Source organism: Pituophis catenifer, unplaced genomic scaffold (assembly GCF_029215685.1).
Source record: "Pituophis catenifer annectens isolate HBS135680 unplaced genomic scaffold, rPitCat1.0.hap2 SCAF_6, whole genome shotgun sequence".
NCBI classification, from domain to species: domain Eukaryota; kingdom Metazoa; phylum Chordata; class Lepidosauria; order Squamata; family Colubridae; genus Pituophis; species Pituophis catenifer.
In genome coordinates, this window is record NW_027256886.1 from 26,226,722 (window position 1) to 26,252,095 (window position 25,374).

General features: G+C 34.5%; 1 long non-coding RNA gene across 1 annotated transcript; it reads right to left on the bottom strand.

The window, feature by feature from the left end:
• Positions 1-2,041: 2,041 nt before the first annotated feature.
• On the bottom strand, positions 2,042-25,374 carry LOC139318753 (uncharacterized). Its single transcript, XR_011600526.1, has 3 exons — positions 25,300-25,374; positions 23,669-23,748; positions 2,042-2,113 (listed from the first exon to the last, which is right to left on the bottom strand). It is a non-coding gene; the product is annotated as an uncharacterized lncRNA (long non-coding RNA).

The following is a 25,374-nucleotide window of genomic DNA, read 5'->3' on the forward strand; positions in this document are numbered from 1 at the left end:
AATAAGCTGTTGACCTCTTTTATTCCTATACAACATTATTTTCCATCTTCTTTGCTGGAGGTCTCTATATTACAGTAAATACTTAATAGAAATTTTAATCTATGATATATCTTAGGACAATCAATGGGCAGTCCTCACTGAATGTCAATAGTTTCAGGTGCAAGTCATTGCAGATGTACTGTCAGAGAGTGGGTTTCCTGATAAACTGAACATAGTTTCTGAAAGCAGTCATTTGTTAAAATAGAGTAAGTTTCAAGGCAGGAGGTTAATTTTTTTATTTAAATATGTAGCACAGAATAACTTTTTTCAAGATTCGTAAACTAATCCATCTATATTTAACAGGGACTTCCATTTTCTCCTTCCAGTTTTCACTCTTGGCATTGACATCAAGTTTTCTTCTGTTTCTTAGCTTTGGCAGTCTCTTTTCTCATTCATTCTGGAGAACTATTATTTCATTCCATAATGATTCCCTGTTCATGAAGTTCAAGTCATCAAAACAATTCCTGATGTTCTGCTTGAAAGTGCAGGATCATATCCTAAAAGCTGATGGACCTTGATCTTCTGCTTTAGCTTGAACTATATATTTGCATAGTTCAAATTGTATTTGCATAGAACAGGTTGTGGTTTGTTCTACAGTTAACTCTTTACCATGTCTTTGCTATTATATTTGGGCTTTTCCATATCCTTGCATCAATAGTATGATCAATTTGATTTCTGTAAATTCTATCTCATGATGTCTATATATGTAGACATTGTTTTGGTTATAGGAAGACTGTGTTAGAAAAAAAAAATCATTAGCTGTAGATACCCAAACATACACCTACCTGGTGTAGTGGTTAAGTGTTGGACTTAGTCTGATCCACAATCAGCTATACAAGTTCACTGACTGATGATAGCCTAATTTTTCATAAAGTTGCTGAAGAGATCATAGTTTCAAAAGGCAAGATGCCAATTTAATAAAAGAAGCACACTTTGATTGTAAATGAGATTAATAATTTAAAGGATATGCAGCATTTTACAGATGTTAAAGCTACTATTAATTTATTAGTTATCTTTTTAAAAAAGAATAATTGAGATCCAGAATCTTCAAGTAAAAAATAGCATCTGACTTTAAACAGCATTCTGCCTATCATATACAGACTCTTATATATTCATATATTTGTTTCAGGAGATCCTCTATTTTTATTTCATATACTTTTAAAAGTGAAACTACATGTATCAATGTTAATTTAAAAGGATGCTCATTATTAATAATCAGGAGCCAAATCAAGTTAAAAGTTAAAAGGAAATACAAAACCTGTAGCAAACCTGACCTGAGATTAGAATTTTCAATGACACACAACATTGTGTACATACCTCAAAGTGACTCATGCATCTACACAAAAAAAGGTTTCATTGTTTCTAAGATAAATATTAGTAGAGTCCAGTATGTGGAAGACAAATGGTGATTCCTTTATTAACTGTTTAAATCTGCAGAACAGGTTGTCAGGATTGAAGCAATGAACGGAACTTTGAACTATAATATAACTTGCTTCTTTCAGAAAAGAAGGAAATCAACAAAATAAAAGATCAAACAGCAACAAGGCCATTGTTCAGACAGCAAAGAGTATAACATGGTCTCTTTGTTCCTCATTAGTTCCATGCAGTTCTCAAGTAGAATTTGTTCCGGTTTTATTCAAATATTATTGTGTGAATTTACTAAAAGAATTAGAACACAATGATAGCCCAGAAACAATTGACACTTTTGTCTCTTTCTTTTCTCTCTCTCTCTGAGTCTTCCAAGTAGAAGCTGATACCAAAGAAACATACAATCTTTACTCAATCTAGTATCCTGTTGTAAAAGACAACAGCAGGTTATTAGAAAACAAAAAGGATCTAATATAAGAATTAATGCAAAATATTTTTTTTAAAAAAAAACAATGCAGGTGCTTCAGGCATATTCTCCAGTATATATCTTCATGAATTTTCACAGCAAAGAGCAGATTAACTATTTAAAATGCAATTTCTTATATTTTATGCATATTATGATTATTAGCATATATCAAGTTTGTATACATGGGGTTTTGCTGTTGAATTTTTTTTCTGAGCAGAAGAGGGTTCCATCATCCATTGCCTGAAAATAAAAAACAGAAGTTAACAAGGTAGCAAATCCTTGCTCTAGTTAAGAGACCTAGCAATCAAGATTTAGGAAAAGATCACATCCAATAAACCAACCAATGTTGCTTCTAGAAGTACTTACTCAAAATGTTGGTGGATTTAAATTCTCTCTCTAGCCTTCCTTCTCTTTAAGTAGTTCCCAAGGTTTACATCTTCTTTCTATTCTTCCCTCCATCAATTCATGCCTTATTTTCAAGCAAAGTTTGTGTAAGTCGTAAATGAAACTGTCACACTGGTTTTCATATTCAACAGCAGAGGTTCTGTTAATTGGGGGGGGGGGAATCCATATTGAGGATCTTTATTAAAGATTACAAAGTAGCTGCAAATTTGCCAGATAAATATGGGGTTAGTACACAGCAGCTGCAACAATCTGGATGACCACAGAATGTCAACTAACATTTTTTGTATCTTTCCTGCCAGGTTATCTTCTAGACCATGATACATGAGCTGCAAAAAAAATTATTTTATTTATTATATTTATTCCCCCCCCCCCAATCTCATTTTGAAGCAACTCTGGGCAGCTTACAATATTAAGAAATCTTAGAAACCCAAAATCTGCAAGTGATGTTATTGTGGCTCATCACACAGTCAGCCAGATGTTCAGACTGGATTTGGCATTTTTATCCACCTATCAAGTCAGGACCTGAGATGGGCAAATGTGGATGTTTGATGGTGTTACCGGTATCACTGAAGGATGTAAGCTGTTCCAAGTAAAGCTGTCTTTTGCAATTGACTGATGATGATTTTTATAATAACGATGATGTTCAAATAGTGCTCCAGTTGTTTTAGGATTGCACCCAAGGGGCCTATTACTATTGGTACTGCTATTATTATTGTATTTTTATTCTGCCCTTTTGGGGGAGGCAGGGGGTCAATACAAGGGATAAAACATATTTAATATTCCTGCCTCCAATGCAGTGGGTTGGGCTGAGAGAAAGTGACTGGCCCAAACCCACCCAATCATTCTCATGCTTATAGGAGACCTAGAACTCACTTCTGGTTTCTAGGCCGGTACCTTAACTACCATCCAAACTGGTGGTACACAATGCACAAATTATATTATAAATATCCCAGATAATTTGTAACTTTTTCCAAGTCAACTATGTTTCCTGAATTATTACCAATTCTATTTCTTTTTCCCACATCTATAAATAGTGCACTAGATGACATTAGAACCTTTTCATCTCTAAAATCAATGGATTATATTTGTTTAGATAGAAATAATTACATGAATACCAATGGAGGTAAAGAAGGCAGTTGTGATGTACAAATACTAATGATAAAGACTGGAATGTAACATTGCAGATTCTTCAGTATTTTCCTCTATGAATTATAGAATACACATGTTTGAATTGGTGAAACTAAGCTTCATCTTATAGTAATTAAGATTACTTGACTGACTGATTAGATATAAGACAAATTACATTGCAGCAAATTGAAAACAAAACAAAACAAGTATATGAATATAAAAAGGGTAGTGCATTAGTTCTTAATTATCATATAAAACCATTTATAATCTGTTATAGAAGTGGGATTATTTCATAGTACTACATATGCTCATTTTTTTATTCTATACTTATAAGTAACATAGATATTTGCTTATAACATATCACAAGTATGGAAAACCAAAGCTCCAGTTTTCAAGGAGCATTCTAAGATCCATTAACTCAAGTCAAATGTAACATGAGGTATAATCACGTGCAAACAGTTTGTACACTTTTTTATATTTATGATAATAGGGCAAGTTAAATAATAAAAACATATTTTCAATTAAAAATATAAATAAAAACAATGATAAAATCAGTGACAAAAACTTAATTATAACTAAGAAATAAAATTAAACCAGAGAAGAGAATAATATATGGATGGAATTCTCCCTGCTAGTGAGTTTCAGCTTTACTTGAAACACCTAAAATCTTGCAATGAGACCTTTAACATCATCAAACAACATCTGCCTAATGCAGGTCTTTGGGAAAGACTTAAAAGGTGGATAAAAATGCCAAATCCAGTCTACATGTAGCGCTTGATAGCAACCACGAACTGTTGGAAAAGACATGAGATATGCATTTGCTTAATAATAAATTATACTTGCAAAATGTAAATAATATTCATGACTGTGACAGCTAATTACTTAATATTTTAGCTGTAGTCAAGCAGATTACTAGGTTATATTTTTAAGACAAAGTAGTCCTGAATGAAAAGGTAATCAAACTCTGTCACAGTAATCTTTCTTCAGCCTAATTCATAAGGCAGATAAATAGTGTGTGAGAGAGAGAGGGGGTGGGGGAGGAAGGGAGGGAGGGAGGGAGGGAGAACAAACAATAGTTAATAAATAGTTCAGCTACAACAGCTTTCATTTATGTCTTTATTTTAAGAGCTTGCAAAGACAATCTGCTAGGAGTGAAGATCAATCATTCTGGAAGGGCAGGCTCCTGCCTTCTATGGTTAGTTTAGACAGTGAGCAGCAATGGCAATGAAGCTCAGCTGTATCTTCAATAATCCCCACCCCATCTCTAGCTACTGATCTCTCTTGAAGGACAGAATTGTTCTACATAACTGAAACTGGGTATTCCTCCATAGGAATACATCCATGCTGAGGATGTTACTTTACCATCACCACTAAAGCCATTTTAATAATTAGACTGCCAATCATGTCCTTAACTCAGGTGTGTTGTGTGTGTGTGTGTGTGTGTGTTTTGTGGGCTGCAACCTTAAGCTGCTGGACTTCCAAATGTAAACCAGCTGGAATGAAGAAATTATTTTCCAGATTTCAATTTTTTGCCACTTAGTTCCTAAAGGAGTCTTCTGTTTGAACAGAACAAATCTTCTGTTTGGTCACATTGGTTGACAGATTCCTCTTCTTTTCAACTGGTTGAAGACTGAGAAGAGAAATAAAAGAAAAACATCCCAATTCTGCCATTTTTCTTCTCCTTTCAGTCTGATTTCACTTGGTTAAAGAGAAAGACAGGATTGTCTTCTTTTCCTATCCAGTTGTCCATCACTTAAAAAGTCTATTGTTTGATTGTCCCATCAGTTGTAATTTGCAATTCACAATTCTACTGGTGAACTTTGAAAAAAAAATGGTGGTGAATGCCAGTGATTGCAGGGCAAGTAGTATTCTGCCTACTGGATTCAATAACCAATTGGAATGAAGTTTTGCCCCCAAAAGAATGAAGAACAGCATGAATTGGACATCACTATTTCAGTTAATCCATCCAATTCACCTACAATGAATTGTCTTTTGACGATGCCTTTCTAGTGGGTTGGGTGCTGGTAGAACATGATATTATGAATTCTTGTTTTTGTGAAATGGTCAGTGACCTGTGCTCACCCTGACATAAGCTGATCATGCAGAACTGGCCAAAGGCAGCATACTATTTTTTTCTGATGGCCTCAGAAAAACTTTGTTGTGGAAACAAAATCCACAAACCAAAAACTATTATGCTTGTCCATCCAATAATCATATTACTAGAATTGTAGGAAAAAATTATTGTGATTGGCAGCACCGTCTTCAATTTAATTATCAGAAAATCTGTATTTAAATGACTGAGCTTGCAATTCTGTACACATCTAAGAAAGGTTAATTCCACTTGGTTCAGTGGGTCTTACTTTTGACCGAATGTGCATCAGACTATCCTTGCCGTCAGCAGTTTTTATCCCAGCATAATCTAAATTGTCATATAATCTTTTAATTTTAATCTTTAAATTAATACATCAGGTTCACTGGTATATTTTGGAAATATTGAAATATTGATATAGAGTTGCTTTGTATTTACTGATTATATTATACACTTTTATACATTCATAAGTACAGATATCTGCAGAAGTTCACTATATTTCATATTCTCTTAACAATAAAACATAGCTAACATGTGTTTTTGTCAATCTTCAAGTTTCTAGAGTTACCAGTCTATAAAATCTTTTTGAATGATTAGACTGTCATATTCTCAGAACCTATGCATTTTTGAATAGTTATGGCTGGTGACCTTAAAACTGACTTCATGTAAAAACAATTTGCCAAAGTATATTTAGATCCATTTTTGTCTATTTGCCAAGCTGAGCGGGGAATGTGAAATGGAGAATCAGAATGAATTATAACTGGCTAATAATTTTAAATGTGTTAATGGATAAATAGAGATAACTGACATACTATTAGCAAATGAAGACTTTACCAGTCTGTGTTTCTGAAATTATAAAATGTCTAGATACAATTCCTTAATCTCTTTCATCTGGTTCCTGATTCTGATACTAAACTTCAGTTAAGATTTGGTTTAAGTTTTGCTTTTGTTTCTAAAGAAAAAAAAAACCCTAAGTCTACAAAATAAACATGCAATGCACTAAAAATGCATACATGTATTTTTTCAAATGGTAGATCATAACTGGGAAAGTTTTGTCAGAAGGGCAGCCAATAAATTGTCTAGGTTGCTTAAATGTCATTACTAATTCAATGTTACTATATACTAATACTAGTTATAATTTTAAGGAAAACGTTTTATTATTAAGAAGCAGCCAAGAATATTTGATCCTGGGTGGACCAGATGACTGCAGTGGGTAATGGTGGATCTGAAGCCATTGTGGACTTTCTGTGAGTTAATTACAATAACAGATTGCTTAACTGAAGGCTTTGAAGTTTAGTTTTGCTGGTAGGCTTACCTGTTAAATATTTTTTTAGAGTAAATAGATAGTAGGTCACATTGTTTGGGTAAATAGAGTTGTAGAAGCTTATATATTGCAGAATTGTTTCACAAACTACCAGTGCTGAAATAAGTTTATCAGTATTCAACTAGGGGAAGACAATATAGGTATATATTTTTTTTCCTTTAACAAACATTTCTTTTGTTTTTCCTCTTAGTTTTCTTCTTGGTTTTGGTTCTTTTTGGAGTGGGGAGTTTCTATTTTAACTTCTGGATAAAATAATACAAAATTTGACAAAAAATGTAATTACTAATTCATAAATGGGCAGAATAACTTTACGGTAACCTAAGCACATCTGGATTCTGGAAAATAGAATATAGCCAAGTATTTACCCCTGTTTACCCTTGCTAAAATGTTTTCTCATAGAGCTTCAGTAAGCTATAGGCATAACTATCTCAGTTTCCAGGGACATTAATAATTTATGGTTGAGTATTACATGCCAGTATGCCAATTGAAAATTCATTGAGACGGTGCCCTACAAGCCTCCTGAGTGAGGTCAATATCATTATGGCAGATCGTTACCCAATGCTTTTCTGCAAGAGGTAGTAATGTGGTCTCCTTGGCATCACCGTGCCCAAGAATCTTCCCTTGGTACCTGCCAGAATCCCAGTCCCAAATGTTTAAATCCTTTTTAGATTCTTTCTCCCACCCCCCAAAAAAAGTGGCATACTGAACAACAGAGTGCCAGCCTATTGCCTCATCTTTACTTTTATCTATGCCTTTGGGGTATAGATTCTATAAACCTTCATAGAAAATAAGAAATGGCAGGTGGTTGTCCCTCAAAGGAGTTTTGCAGGTGTGCTACCTGCTTAGAGGGCAAAGAAACAGATGAAATGTGAAGCAGTAGAAAGCGATACAGAAGAACAGGGAAGGGGGGGATTTTCAATAAATTTAATTTAACTAACCTAGATATAAAATTTAATAAATTTTAATAAATAGGAATTTTGGGATAAACCATAGCTACTAAGGCAGCCATTTTATGGTTAAGCAAACTTTCCTATGGTGGCCATTTCATGACAGCGCTCACAAGCTACTTTTAAACAGAGCAAAAAAAGAAGTTATGTATTTTTGCAAAATAATTGCATATCTTTAAAAGAGTATACAAATGTGGAGAATGAGCACAGCCAAGAATATTGTTATGAAAACAGTTCAATCCCCACCAGGCTACCTAACCTAAGCACATTTAACTAATATTGCAATGCTTTTGTTTCATGGAAATCTAAGTTTATTTGTGGTTATCGAGTCAAGAATGTGACCATACACATGAAGGAATTTTCTGTGAAAGAAATGCTGTAAATGTTACTACACAAAATAATGAAAATTCATATAGTTGTGAATTTGTGGTACAAAGAAAGGTATCAGGAGGAGACAATGTTTCCTTGGCAAAATAGTCACATCACATTCTTGTATCTTACAGAAACACTGAAGACTAAATTCAATAGTGTTTATTGAAATATAAATTCAGTTCTTATTTGATGAATTCTTTGAATAATTGCAGTAATTAAATTACTAACAATTAAGCACAATCTATATGTGTTATCAATAAGTGTCGGTATTACAGCCAAATAAAAGAAATTATAATTGGCCTGACGTAGCCAATTTCTTTTGAATACCGGCTAAACTGTTTCACTGATATCTATAAAAACAAATTCCAGAACAATTTGAAAATGTGATGGGCAATAGAAATGCCATGCAAATAAACTAATTCCTTTTCTTAAATCCAAAAGACTTTAATCTTTCATTAAGATTCCCTCTAGGTAAATAGATTTGTTGAAATTACAGTGACCTTAAAAACTATCTTGAACATTTTTGACCTTCCTTCTTCGTAGTGCTATTTTAACAAAAAACAGAGCAATGTTGATAGAGAGAAGGAATGCTGATGAGAGCAGCTAATAAAAACAATTCATCCTGATGAAAAAACAAAAATAACATTTTTTAATCCGTAAAAGCCCATATTTATTAGACTGTTAGTTCTAACTCAGCCCTTAGATATAACATCTGTATATAAATATAATCATACTTGGGCTCTTTTAAGAAGTATTTATTCATTGCACCTGTAATTAAAAAATGTTAATTATTTACTTGCATTCAATAATTGTTTAAAAATAATTAGGTCACTCAGAGCGAAATGTGAAATAAAGTTTTATGATATGTCAGAAGTGACAAGTATTTTGAGCCCAGGAACTGCCCTATATATTCTAGTCCTTGATGGCTACAGAAAGTTGTCTGCAAACTATTGTTATTGCTAGAGAGAAAAGCAGGAGGCTCACTCCTGATTCTATTGCTCTATTCTCTCTGAATCAGGAAATGCCCTGCTGCAGTCAACTCACCGTGGCCAACTGACCACTTGACAACTTGCCATGGCCAACTTCCTGTGGACAGCTCAACATAAGGCAAGAGTTACACTAATATTGAAGAAATGGTGGAATAAAATCATTAAAGAAAGGATGAAAAAGGAGGAGTAAAATAAAATGTGAATGACAACAATTACAATATTTTTAAAATTATTTTAAATAATTAAATTGAATTGTTTCAATTGTTATGTGGCAACTTGTCCAATGACAAATTGGCCGCAGCAAGTTGTCCCCCAACGAGTTGGCCATGGTGAATTGGCCATGGCAAAGTGGCCATGGTGAGTTGGCTGCAGTGAGTTGTCCCACTCTTACCATAAACTGTCTTTATTTTCTGGAATGCCACAGTGTCCATAAGGAGTCCTTAGATATAGTGGACAGTTGATAGAACTTCATTATTATAAAGTGGAAGAAGAATATGTTCATTTCAAAGACTCTGAACAAGTTGAATCCAAAATGCCAAGAAACTTTTTTTTAAACAAATAAATTGATCTGCCAACTACTGTGCTCATCATCAGTGATTGTTATAGTTAGAGAAGAGGTATGTCTCTAGAAATAAATCATGTGTGTACTTGTTATGAATGAAATACAAGCTGAAGGCATTTTTATTAACCTTGATGTTTGATATCTCAACATTATGTCATGTTATTCATTGGTTTTCATATATAGTAATGACTAGCACTGATGACATTAGTTTGTTTGGGTAATGAAATGTCTGCAAGAAAAAAAAGAGAGAAAACCCAGAAAGCTCAGAGAACATCAAGGATCCTTTATTTCAACCTTGGCTGTAAATATTCTTCTTTATTGGTATTTTTTTTTAAAAAAATTGATTTATATGCCGCCCTTCTCCAAAGACAATGCGTTAAGCAATAGCCTTCATATTTTTGTATATTTTTTATACAAAGTCAGCTTATTGCCCCCACAATCTGGGTCCTCATTTTATCTACCTTAGGAAGGATGGAAGGCTGAGTCAACCTTATGTATTATATATGATTTTAATCCATTACATTTATACTATGCTTAATAGTATATTCTTCCAAGATGTGTAGCATGCAGGGTGGGGGGAAATACTGTATTTTTTAAGACTAAAGATTATGCAAACAAAACATTTTATTGCATAGATTTTGCCATTCATTTCAAAGCAATGGTAATCTTCCTTCCTTCCTTCCTTCCTTCCTTCCTTCCTTCCTTCCTTCCTTCCTTCCTTCCATTGTAGCATACTAAATATGACAGATTTACATTTCCCTGTAGAAAGTGAGAATCTTCTGTGGATATAATTGAAATTTGCTATTATGAGCACAACAGAACTTAACATAGGAGGAAGATAACATAATCTCCTCTTGTATTAAAATATGTACGAGGAGAGACGTTATAAACAATGTAGGCTCTATTTCTTTTCTCTAAATGTTTTAATTCAATAATGTAGAGGTTTTTAATCTGCTTGGAAAGAAATGGTACATAAATGTATTGCATTAGATCCAGAATTAATGGAATTTAATTAATCCTGTTAATCAGAAGGATTTAAATTAGTCCTCAAAATATGACTCAAGGCTCCTCCAAATGTAGCATTTGCACGACTCCAGGGTGGGCTCTGCATTTGTATAATCCCATTCTATCTTCACTATTGGGCCACAGAGACGATTAATTTCTGGTTTATCAGCACTACAGAAAACATAGCTGTAAACAGGAGTTCTACAGCTGAAACATTGGACCTCAGCGGCCTGCATCGATCCATTGAGAGAAGCTCTCAGTTCACCCTACCTCTTGATTCTTCATCTTTCCTCTTTCCATGGAGGGATAAGGCACTGAGCTATAGGATGCCCACTTTAGTGTGTTTAAAGGAGTAAGGCTATGACTTTGCAGCCACTTTTCACAATGGCGAGTCCTATTTAGGACAAGGGTGGAATACAACTTGGTTGCTGATTTTTGTGCTGCTCTCCTGATTAGCTCAAAAGAGCCCATAACATGCGATGGAGAGAACAAGCCATTCATTGGTTTGTGAGATTTTGGAAGTGGAAATGAATGTGTGGAAATGGCTAAAGTCCGGGATACAATCTAGATTTATGAGATAGTCTTGTACCTGGATTCATTTGCTATTTCTAATGAACTCACTAAGATTTAAATCCATTTTCTCTTTGCTTGTAACCAAAAAGGAATATATATATATATTATTTTGAGGTTCATTGGTTTAGAGTTGGTTTTTTACACTGTTTAAAGTTTCTTTTGTTTTCTCCTTTAGCTTCAAGGACAAAATGTCTCAAACAAGGTCAGAACAATTTGTTGATTCCTGCTTGTTGACTAATTTAATCTTAACTTACCCATTTAGCTATATGATTTCCCAAAGAAGGCAGTATCAGAAAAGCAGCAATGTGAAAATAAACCATCCAAGAATGATTAGAACTCCTACAGCTACAGTTATCCTTAAGTGCAATACTGGCAATCATGCATTTAAGGTCCATCAAATCAAGTATAGAGAAAGCAATGTTGTAAATTTACAGGGATTTTGGCATAATTGTCTCTTGAATATTTTAAGTCCTTTGAACTTCAAACTTCAAACAATATAAATAATAAATATCTATTATTTAATATTATTATGAAATGATGATTATGATTACACAAGCAGCCTACTTTTAAAGTAATATTACAATTTATAGGCCATTTTTACCCTTGTAGAGTTTATTGATTTTGACCACATGCCATATTCATGACTCTTACGTTCTCATTCTTTTCTCGTAATAGAAAAACAGTGTTAAGTACATATTATAATTGCAGTTATCTTATCTGATAACCATTTCTATGTGATCTCATTCTCAATCTTCCCTTAATATTAAATATGTACAACAGCATATATGTAGTCTCTGATTGCTCATATTCTTGTACCATTCCTAGGCTGGCTATTATAATGTTTCATTACAATTTTAGTTAGTTCTGCTTAATTTTAATAGCAGCAGAAGCGGCAGTAGCAGCAGCAGAAAGAATATTTTTAAAATATAGCACCAGCAGTAGCTATTCTTTCCAGTAATAGTGGACAGAATGTAAATTTATTGGACACCCTTTTTATCATATTAGAATCTGTTTCATTTCAGTGATATAATTTCGTTGATTGCAGTTATAATCTCTGATTATCCATATATTGTCATTCTGCCTTTATCTAATTTATAAAATATATAGTGTTATTTTCATTCTCCAAGGAGTTTACAAGTGAGAGATATCAAAGGAAGAGAACCAAAAGGGAACAAGGTTAAATAGAAAAAGAATATATCATATTTTTAATAAATAGACACCTAGGTTTTGTTAGAGCAAGAAAAATAGACAGCCGTGGCCAGGATTTCATGGGAAAGTGATCTTAAGAAAATTTTTGAAGAAAACAAGAGAAATATTACATTGGGGAGGGAAAGGAAGAGTGGAAGAAAAGGGGCATGCTACTGAACCCAGAAAAGAAACCCAGAAATAATATATCAGGTGGCTAAAAACAGAAATAATATATTAAGTGGCTATATGGGAGTCTCATACATTGTAATTTTTAAATGCCCTGAAATACTACTTCTTCAAAATAGATTTTTCGATTTTCATTTTCATTTTGTTCCGAACTGGACTTCTATTACCTATTTATATATTTAGATTGTTATTCTACTGCCAAACTACTATACTGAATATTACCATGCTACTTACAACATACAGGACTTTTACAGGTGTTAACCAATGGCTACATATGCAATCATATACTATCTTCTGAATATATTTTGATCAAGGAATAAAGAGTATAAAACACAAAGTTCATTTACTAAACGTTTCAACCAACTTTGTTGAAGAATGTGGAATACCTACCCAACGGTCTCTTCTTGCATGAAATGCCAGTATGTATCTGATTTATATTTTAGACTGTGGTTGTACAGCTAATACCTCATGAATCCTAAAAAAAATCTTCAATAGACCTCTTGCATAAATCACCCTTTGCTCTACCAATATAATGACTAGTAACATGTTGCTTGTTGTTGTTTTTTCTGTCTGTCTTGACTGGCTAACCAAATTTATTTTCATTGGTGGGAAATAGATATAATGATGACTGATGAGTTCCCTGCATTTCTTACTTTTCCCAAGATTACCAACATTTTATTTCAGGAAATGTGTATTTGATTAAGACTGGGATGAACATGTTAATAGATCTCCCTAAAAGTGGGGTGGAGGAACGAATCACAATAATGTTTATATATTGGTTCTGTGAAATCCAAAGGTGATTGTTTTGCAATATACATGGAAATAGTCATTAGGTTATTTAAACTATGATCTAGGGATTACATAGGATCAGCATTATCCAACCAAAGGAGAACACTAAGGCATTCTAATGTTGATGTAAAATATGTAAGGCATAATGAAATATTGTCTTGGCTTCTTTTAAGAGTGGGAGGATGATGCAAAGAATATCCCCACACAGTAAGCTGTACATATGGTTCTGTCACTCCTCAGATCAATAATAAGACTCACTACCATTTTTCCCCTATTGTTATTACAAAATAGAAAAATAATGTTGATTGCTTATTACATACAATCACATTGCTATCCAATGGGAAGATTAACAGAATAACAGAGTAACAGAATAAAGATTAACATTTGGAAGGGACCTTGAAAGTCTTCAAGTCCAACCCCTGCTGAGGCAGGGAACCCTATACCATTTCAGATAAATGGTTGTCCAATCTCTTCTTAAAAACCTCCAGTGTTGGAGCACCCACAACTTCTGGAGACTAGTCGTTCCACTGATTAATTGTTCTGTCAGGAAATTTCTCCTTAGTTCTAGGTTGGATCTCTCCTTGATTAGTTTCCATCTATTGCTTCTTCTCCTGCCTTCAGGTCCTTTATATTTTCTTCCTCTTCTTTATGGCAGCCCCTTAGATACTGGAACACTGCTATCATATCACCCCTAGTCCTTGTTTTCATTAAACTAGACATGCCCAATTCCTTCAACCATTCTTCATATATTTTAGCTTCCAGCCCCGTAATCACCTTTGATGATTAATATAAAATATTCCATAATCCATATTTAATTAAGGACATAAATGTGGATATATGTTCTGTAAGTACTAAGAAGTATTTAACTGTTGACATCAAATGTGTTTCATATTTTATAGGCTTTGTATTTAATGTTCTCATTCTTTTAGTACATCTTTGTTTGGATTGTTCATCCTCCCACTTTCTGACATCTAGATGATATTAATGTGTACATTTATGACATGATTTATGTATGTATTTTTTTTTAAATGCGTAACTTGCCTTGTCTATGTAATTTGATGGTTACACTCTCAACAAGTCTGTAAAAAGAATTTGCAAAAGCTGGGGAATTCCCTCCTAAAATTAATCTCTAGGACAATATGCATTCTATTGAATATTATACCTTCCCTGCACATTTGTAAAGATAAAACTAAAGCATTTTTAATAGGCAAAGCTAACCCCTTTCATTTTAACAAAAAGTCCATATAACATTTCTTTACCTTTCAGAGTAGAGCCCGTTTAGGGAATGCAATATAAGGTTATACAGGTAGTCCTTGATTTAGGATTAGTAGTTTGGTATCTGTTCAAATTTACAATGAAATCCCTCCCTCCCCAAAAAGCTACTGATGTCCTAGTTCTAGAGCAGTGATGGCTAACCTTTTTGCCGTCATGTGCCAAAAGCAGGGGTCATGCAGGGGGGGTGTCATGCACGCATGTGCCCAAACCCATAATTCAATGCGCCACCCCCCCCATGCGCACACGACCCCCCTGCACTTCCCCCGCTTTTGGCATGTGATGGCCCAGTGGGCCTGGTAGGCCTATTTTTCACCCTCCCCAGGCTCCAGAGGCTTTCTTGGAACCTGAGGAAGGCAAAAACAGCCTTTCCCCGCCCCCGGAGGCCCTCCAGAGGCCGAAAACAGCCTGTTTTCTGATTTCCAGTGGGCCCAGAAGGCCCAAAAATCAGCTGGCTGGCATGCACATGTGTACTTGAGCTGAGCTAGGGCAACACTCACATGCCCACTGATATGGCTCCACGTGCCACCTGTGGCACGCATGCCATAGGTTCGCCATCACGGTTCTAGGGTTATGATGACTGCACACAAACACATGACCATATTTCCTGATCGAATGGCAAGTTAATATCTGTTGGCCTATCTCATAATCATTTATTTATTTATTTATTTGTTGGTTCTATTTATATGCCGCCTTTCTCCGGAGACTCAGGGCGGCTTACAATGCATTAAGCAATAGCCTTCATACTTTTGTATATACCTGCTTAGTAGGGCTTTCGGCCACCCCAAGCAGTGTTCTTTTTTATACAAAGTCAGCTTATTGCCCCCACAATCCAGGTCCTCATTTTACCTACCTCGGAAGGATGGAAGGCTGAGTCAACCTTGAGCCTGATGAGATTTGAACTTGCAGTAATTGCAGGCAGCTGGCAGCTAAGTGCTACTTAACAGCACTTTAGTCTGCTGCGCCACCAAGGCTCCATATCATCATGGCATATAAAAGGTTTGTTGTATGAAGATTAAATAATAAAAAGAATGAAATAATTAATAAGAACAAAAGTCGATTTATGAATCCAATCAAGAAGAGATCCAACCTAGATCTAAGGAGAAATTTCCTGACAATTAGAACAATTAATCAGTGGAACGACTTGCCTTCAGATGTTGTGGGTGCTCCAACACTGAAAGTTTTTAAGAAGAGATTGGACAACCATTTGTCTGAAATGGCATAGGGTTTCCTGCTTGATCAGGAGGTTGGACTAGAAGACCTCCAAAATCCCTTCCAACTCTGTTATTCTGTTATTTATGTGTTGATATGGCTACAAGAAGGATGGATTGCAAAGCCAGAAAAGAATGGAAATGTATAGTGGACAATGTTCATTTGATAATCTTTATTACAAATAGTCAAGTATGGTAAAATACCTCTTCCCAGAATTGCTATGGGTGATTTGTTATAGTTAGCTAACTTAGAGACATTTATCCAAACTCAGTTCTATTTGTATCTAACTCTAAGAAAGATCACTCTAGAAAGGACAAAAATTTAGAATTCACATGCTAATAGCTGTACATGATATAGTCTTATTCAACAACTATTTACCATTCCTGTGGAGTCCAAAATACAGGACGTGTGACTGTGACTTTCAATGCTTATTTTAAGCAATGCTAATATTATTATATGATGCATTAATTGGTAAGAAAGCCCCACCAAGCACAAAGAAAATTTGTTCTGAGTCCATTTAGATTAAATACATCTCAAATCCCTCATCTTTTTCAGCAAATTTTCTTGTATCAAGAATGTTACTTTGACCTCATGTTGTAAATTACTACTGAAATGGTTGGCAATTAATTATTAACGTTTTTATATGGATTGTTAGTATATTTAATAAAATTTGGATATTTTATAAGCAGTAAAATTAATTCATTCAGATAAATTTTTAAAGAGATAATTAATATAATCAACATATAATGTGTTAAATAGAAATTTATTTCTTACTTTGTGGAATGCATATTTTCATAAGAATACTGGAAAATAAATAGAATGTAAGTGAAAAAGAGATCACTTTTTAAATTTAGAATATTTGGAATATGAAAGCAAGTATTTTTAAAATAGAATTCAATTGGTAATAATACAAAAATTATGCAAAATATTAGAAGTGTATTAACTATACTTTTCTAGTAAATTACATGGACATGTACTTGCCTTTACTTGCTGATTTGATTTTCAGGATATTCAAGACATTATATATGCTCTGGAATAAGCAATATTTTTAAACAGCTGAATGCTCTATAAAAGAATTCACAATGGAACTAAATATCCTTTAGAACTGGAAATTCATCTCATTAGTGTGGAGGGATTTCTGCCTACACTACTAAAATTGCAATTACAAATATGTATTGCGTGAACATAATATTCATGTTAACTGAATATACATCATTTTGTTTCATGTATTGATTTCACCTTTTTACTTCCAAGTTTGTAGGGCAATGTCTAATATTATTTATTCAAGTTTTCAAAACTGTACTAATGATCTATGTTTAGGAAACCATAAGACAGTCTTAAAATGCTTTAGGTTATTTACTTATTTGGTTAAGTAATACAGCTGAGTTAACAAATAAGGATTATAGCAATAGCAACTGCAATGAAATTCAGGATGGAAAAACACTCTTCTGGAGCAGGAATCATTAGTCTGAGAATTATCTTACTGGTAGTTAGGTTTTTTGTTGTTTTTTTCCATGTTCTTTGTATACCACTTGCCTGAGATGAACAACTAGATAGGTAGGTAGGTAGGTAGGTAGGTAGGTAGGTAGGTAGGTAGTTGTGTGTGGTTTTGGCCAAAAAACATTTCACAAGGGGGAATGCGTGGTGGGGAGAACAAGTTAACAAGCTCAACAAATTGATCAAGACACTATTAAAAGTTTCTTATGTAGAGCGATTAAAATGTTAACGTTATGCATGATACAATTAAGTGAACAGAGGGAAATTTTCATTTTTCTTACAATATTAGAACTCAGATTTATCCAGGACAGGTCACTAGTGAGAGACTGAGGGCAGACAAAAGATAGTGTTTCTTCAATAGCAGTTTGTTAAGCAATGTAGTAATGAGCAGAAACCAAAATGGCTTCAAAAGAGTAGGAATAAGGCTCCATAGAACAAGTGTTGTGATTGAAAAGACATGCCTCCTGAGTTCTGCCAAGCGATAATATCTCATAGAAGGGACCCAAAACAGGCTCATCCTACCAGATCTCATCGGATAAGCAGGAACAGTTCAAGACAGATGGTTTCATAAACAATCCAGCCTTATGCCAAGAAATGCTTTATGGACAATAACCAGTATCTTGAATTGCATCTAGAATTCTATAGGGAACCAGTGCAGCTCATAAAGTACTGGTATTGCATGGGCATACCAAGGTTCACCCCTAGAGCCATGGTGACTCAGTGATTAGAAGGAAATACTGCAGGGCTTACTCACAGCTTACTCCAGGAGTTTAATTCTGAGCAGTAAAAATGAGGACCCAGATTGTTGGGGGCAATATGCTAACTCTGTAAACTGCTTATAGAGGACTGTAAAGCACTATGAAGCGGTATATAAGTCTAAGTGCTATTGATATTGCTATTTATTCACATTGCTTTATTTTGGACCAATTAAGGAGCAGTCCCATGCAAAACATCTTGTAATACCAAACTGGAAATAACCATGGCATGAGTGTCCATGAGCAGGCTGATTAAGTAACAGACAGAATTGGCACACCAGATGGACCTGTACAAAGGCCTTCCTAGACATGACCATTCCATTGTTGTACCAGGAGCCAAAAGTCTAAGAAGAGCCCTAAATAGTACACCAGTTCGGTCTGAACAACTGTAACGCCTTTATATCAGGGGTGAAATGCTTCCAGTTTGGACTGGATCACCCCATCTGGTAGCGATGGTGGTGGGTGGTTCGGAGAACCAGTAGCAGAAATCCCTTTTTTTTTTTTTTTTACTTTTAAAAGCATTTTTTGTACAAATGTTTTTAAAAGTAAACAAAAAAAGCCTCTGATGATCGTGCGGCTCATCTGGGATCGTCAGAGCCTTTTAAAAGCATTTTTTTCTACAACCTCTTTGGCTGAAGAGGTTTTAGAAAAAATGCTTTTAAAAGTTAAGAAAAAAAGTTGGCCATGCCTACCCAGTCACAATACCCCCCTCCACCAAGCCACGTCCACAGAACCAGTAGTAACAAATTTTACATTTCACCACTGCTTTATATTACTGTTCAGCCACCTGATGCTGAGATACCAGAGCACATATCCTGCTTCCAATATTCACCTAATAAGAAACACCGTTTACTTATATAGACCTTTGGTCTGACACAATAGAAAATCAACATTTATTTTTCTTGTGGCTACATGCTTTTATTCAAGAATGTTCTGAAGCTGATCAGAAATAGTTTAAAGGAGAATTACACTATCAACGTTCTTCTGTAAAAAATGATGTGTTCTATGAGACATGTCCTTGGTCTACTTTTTTTGCATAGATATAGCATGAAAGGAGCAGAAATCTATAATTATCAGAGATCTGACTCTCAGCAATAGTGACAGCCAGTGCTGCCTGTGACACTGAAGTTTAAAATACAAATAGTCCTCGACTTACAACAGTTTATTTACTGACCACTCGAAGTTACAATGGCACTGAAAAAAAGTGACTTGTGACCATTTTTCAAAGTTATGACCATTGAAGCATCCCCATTGTCATGTGATCAAACCTCAGATGCTTGGCAATTGACTCAATTGTGTTCGTGAATTGAGGTCTACCTGTAGTTGGCAAATTTGTAGGGCCATATTTACGCTGAAGGTTACATAAAAAAATTAGGGATAGAAGTTGTTTAATTTCCTATTAAAAATTAAGGCACTACTTTCAACACTCATGAGATTGTATGTGTGGAATGAGATTGTGTAACAGAGGTGGGTTTCAGCAGGTTCTGACCAGTTCTGGAGAACCGGTAGCGGAAATTTTGAGTAGTTCGGAGAACTGGTAAATATCACCTCTGACTGGCCCTGCCCCCATCTATTCTCTGCCTCCCGAGTCCTAGCTGATTGGGAGGAAATGAGGATTTTGCAGTAACCTTCCCCTGGAGTGGGGTGGGAATGTAGATTTTACAGTATCCTTTCCCTGCCATGCCCACCAAGGCATGCCCACCAAGCCATGCCATGCTCACCAAGCCACATCCACAGAACCGGTAGTAAAAAAAAATCTTGAAACCCACCACTGCTGTGTAAGTGTAGAGATAGTACTGTATTCTGAATCTAGTTGTCATCCACGGTTTATTGTGAAGAAGAAAACCTGTGATGATTCTTGTGTAAGACAAATTTCATATAAAATATAAAAACTGAAACTAGTAATTGTATCCCCATGTTATTATTTCAATTCAAAATGATATTAATTTCCACATACTACAATCCGTGGCATATTTCTATGACTTCATTTTTAAAAACTACTACAAAAATGTATTAGGTGTGCCTAAATATTTCGATATCAATGCAATTTTGTTCCTAGGGTTAAAAGGGATATAGGATTGCAGCCATTTTAATAACAATTAATTGCCAGCTTTATGGATAATGTATTATATATATTCATCTTTTTTGCCATAAAATATGTAGTTCTCTGTAATACAGTCTAATTTTTAACTGCATAAGGTAATATCCTTCTTAATTGCTTCACAAAACTTGCAATATACTAGGTCAGTCTTAAAGCTGCTCTGCATAATACGATGAATAAATATGTGAGCTTTTATTAATTTCCATGAATGATTTAAATGCTGGTTTCCCCCTCCTTATATCTAGCTGGAATTATGTCATAGAAAGAGCCATAAAAAAAAATTAGAGTGGTATCAGGAGAGGAGATCATTCTCTGTCTAATAGTAACATTTTTCTAATGGTTTGCTGGAGGAAGAATAATAATAATAATAAAGGAGACTGTGGTTACTGCTTTAAAAATGGGAGATTTTTAGTTACGCAAATCATACCAGTGACTAAAGACTACTGGATTAACTTCTAACATATGGTAAGTATTGGCTATATGGCGTGCAGCCTTGCATTTCATTGTTGGAAAAGCATAGAAAACTGATTTTAGTATGCCTTTGCTCATAGCAGCAGGGTATAATCATTTTTTAAAAAAGAAATATGGAATCAAGGATTAGCATACTGTGTAAGTTTAGGATTTATGGAAGGATGTCATATATCACGTATGTGCATTGCTGTTGGATATAATAAGAAATCTTCAGTGCCACATGTCACTCTTTTATATTTTTTCTGTGAATGTTAACAGTAAATTCATTTGAACAGATGTTTGCCGAAGATTTGTTTTTAAAAAAACATTTAGAATTTCTTCACTATCTAACCATATTATTTTATTCATCATTTATTTTATATTATTTTACTTTATGAATTAATTCTACTCCTTTCTTATATCAGTTCATCCTAAAATGCAATTGTCTTAACTATTCCAATGTTGTTTATATGGGCAGGCAGCATTTCTGCAGGGCTGAAGGAGAAATAATTTTTGTTTATAAGTTGTCCTCTGAGATCATCAGCCGCGACTTCTCTAGAGGGGTACGGATGAAATTATTGGCTTGGGTGGGGAGAAGGCAAAGACACCTGGGAAATTCAATGCAAAAATAGGATATTGTGCAGAGCAGAGCTTTAGCACATCTATTTTCATTGCTATTTTTGTCTAATAAAGCAAAAATCACACTGGTACCAAATTTTAGCCACATAATCTTAAAAGGATGTTCACCGCCCTGAGTCCTTCGGGAGTAGGGCGGTATATAAATTTAATAAAAGGAAAAGTAGAGTAAAGTAAGGATGTGAGGACTATTGTAATATTTCTATGGGTTGCTCATTCCTGCTCTGGGGGGTAGGGAGAGAGAGAGAGAGAGAGAGAGAGGGAGAGAGGGAGAGAGACAGAGAGAGAGAGGGGGGGAGAGAGAGAGAGAGAGAGAAAGATAAAAGGGGAGGGATGGAGGAACGGAGGGAGGAGAAAGGGAGGTAAGGCTTAAATCTCAGTACAGACTGAAGTGTTAACTGCGTTGTCATATAGAATTTAATAAAATTAGGGGAACTCATCTGCTAGCTTGCAGTTCTGGTTTCAGCCACACAAGCAATCCAGACAATTTCATCACCATCTTCCTTATTATAATTATTATACCATTATAGAAAGGAGTCCAATCTCAAAGGAATCTTGTGTTGCATTTCCTCACTTCTCAAGCATCACAAAGTCAATATGATGTATGTATGTATGTATGTATGTATGTATGTATGTATGTGTTCATTCATTCACTCGTTTTTTGTTCATTTGTTTATTCATTCATTTATTCATTCATTCATTCATTCATTTATTTGAGTTGTGTGCCACCCACATATCTATTCAGAGGTAATCCTTCTTAAATTGAATAAAACCAATTAAACCCTGTGAGAATTCTGAGTAAACAAGGAGTAAACAAACAAATCTGAAGTAATTTGTTTACATCAGGATGTGACCTTTTTAAAGAGATATAGTTACGATAAAATAGATTCAGAGTGCAGCCACAAATACAGGGAATCAGGGGACATAGAAACCATGTCTCATGAAGAAACATAGGCTTACTAAAAAGGAGATTGATGGAAGACGTGGCAAGGTCTTCCAGGTAGCTGAAAAGCAGCTAGAACCCCATGTATATTCAAACTGGTCATTTCATAAACAGTTTCTCTTGCTCAGATTCTTTCCACTGATGTTGTTTACTCTTTGTCCTTGACAGCATTATGGCTCCAATTTTATACTCATGTTTTGTAACATTATGTGCCATTACCATCCCATTGTAATAGATCACCCTGGAATGTAAGTTAGACCACTTTAAACTGGTGAAAGAAAGGTATAATGAAGTTTATGTGGGTCCTTCTATGTTCCCAGCCTGTCAACCTGTTACAATCTGTTTCCATTTTTCTGTGACAAATTCCTATCTTTCTAGAATATATATGGGTAAGACAATGTGCTTTCCCCAAATTCAGTCTTGTTCACTGGTTATTTACTTGTCTCCCAAATTTTCCTCAAGTAATTTATGGCCAACTAATAGACCATGAATAATGCTTTCTCTGCCAAAATCTCATTTCGAGCTGCATTTATTGTCCTTTGTGTTTTCTACCATTTGAGACTTAAACTAAAAATGTCTTAAAGCTGAAATTCCTTAATCCATCCAAGCCATTTCCGTTTGCTATTTCCTCTATGACTATTCCAAATTGTTTAGACGAAATATATAACACAGAGAAAAGGTAGAACTCTACTATATAGCCCCACTAGGAACTTGTTCAGTAAAGCATTTGTGAACAATCCAAATCACAAAAACAAATGTGAACATGAAGTTGAACCATGCCAGGTATCAGTATTTGGGAGTACAATATTATTTTTAAGCATTATGATCCTTTTATTACTTTTACCCTACACATATTCTAATAGGATCCTAAGTTTTTTTCACAAGTGGAATAATTTTTCCTGTGTTATGATGGAATAAAGCATGTAAAATTTCACTCACGTAATATAGGATTTTTTAAGCATCATTGCTTTAAAACATATTGTCTTCTACTTCTCCTAGATTTGCCCTAACGATTCTTGCTAATGGGATCCAAAAAACCAGGCAGATAATTTATCACACTAGAGGTAAACTCTGAGATTGTATTGAAAAGAGTGCTCAGACATTCACTTCATAGGAATTGTCAAGACGTTAGGGGACAAATACACAATAAATATGTATCACAATAGTGTGATGCAAACTCTGCCATTTTGTACTTGCTTTGAGACATCATAAACAAATCTGTAAGGGATAGAACTCAGGTCATATCACCTTAGTTCCAGATGCACAGGCCCTTTTTCATACAATATAACAATGTATTGCCATGGTGGCACAGTGGTTAGAATGCAGTATTGCAGGCTAGTTCACTGTTCACTGCCAGGAGTTCAGTTCTTACCAGCTCAAGGGTGACTCAGTTTTTCATCCTTCCCAGGTTGTAAAATGAGGAGCCAGATTGTTGGGGGCAATATGGTGACTCTGTAAAACATTTAGAGAGGGTTGTAAAGCACTATGAAGTGGTATACAAGTCTAAGTGCTATTTTAATCCATTTCATTAATTATTATCACTCTTGTTTTATTATAAGAATATAGGAAGTTCCCATTTTTAATGTGGAATTTAATATAAATAGCATTGTAAAACTCTTTAGAAATAATTCACTACCCATTTCACAGAGGATATGACCACAAGAGTTCAATAAAAGTATTTCAAATGCTGCCCTGATATTTATTTTCTATCCAAGTTATATTTTTCTTTTAAAAAAAGATTCAGAAGGCTTCTTAACTTTTTGGGAAGTCCTGATTGCTTGAAGTAAGAATTACATTTCTTGTTTTATTTTAAATAAATAATATTATATGCCTGATTTAGGAAATATTCTATTTCTCTTACATTATCTAACTTTATTGATATAAAACTTTTAATCAGTAATAAAATAATTATGCATGAACACATTTGCTAAAAAGGAAAACAGAATGTTAAAAATGTTATCAATTGATTTTTGCATTAGCATTAGTTGCAAAAACCTTTATTGACCACTTCTATAATATTTATTTTACTCATTGCTGGGCTTTTCAAAAGACTGGTTGATTTCTTCAGTACTTGTGATCCTAAAATCAGATTTGTCATAATAATGTGCATTAATCTATAGGTCTAAAGTACACAAGTAGGTAAAACACACTCGAGAAAGAAAAAGAAGGACATCTCCTGAACCTTTTTATAATTGTTTTCTCTGAATAAAGATCTTGCTAAGTTTCAAACTTGGCTATAGTTCTATGTTTATATAAAAGATGTAATTTCGTTTATGCACAAAATTTCAGAGCCCTGGTGAAATTGCAATTATTTGAAACAAAGGAAATGTAAGAAGTAGTAACTCAAAGGATAAAATATCCTGATTATATAGCATTATATAAATTCGCTCTATTGAAGAAATGTTTAGCATCTTAGTGGTTGCCTAGAGAGAAAGTGTTTTATGAATTATGTAATTGCAAAGGTCAAGTATAAGCAATGCAGACAACCTGCTGATAGGTGTAGGATGGCAGGGAACAAAATGGTTCAATAGTTGAAGAAGAAACTTACAGGGAGAAATTGGAGTAAACCAAAAGAGCCAGTGTGTAACAATCATTTAAAAATATATTTATTGTCCTTGTCTTGTTTTCTATGTGACTTCCCATTCTTGTTCATAGACCCCCTTTCAGGTCACATAGTTTTAAATCTATTTCTTGTTTTGATTCTCCAGTTTAATTTTTGTATTGTAAAAAAATATGTGATCCATGCAAAGTGAACGCAATAGATATCCATGAGTATATGATAAGTCATATAGCTTAGTGGAGAGACAGAGGCAGACATCAATTCAGATTTAAGTTAGATCTGTTCTTGCCCTTTTTTTCTACTTGATTAAAAAGCCATTAACATTATTATATTAATTTTTTTGCATATTTTCCTAAAGTACTAGTGACTGGTTTGCTACAAAGCAAACTATATATATATATATTTTTAATGGTGGACCAATAATGCTATGAATCCTCATATACTTGGCTCTAGTTGAAGATGATGTTGATGTTGTTGTTGTTGTTGTTGATGATGATGATGATGATGATGATGATGAT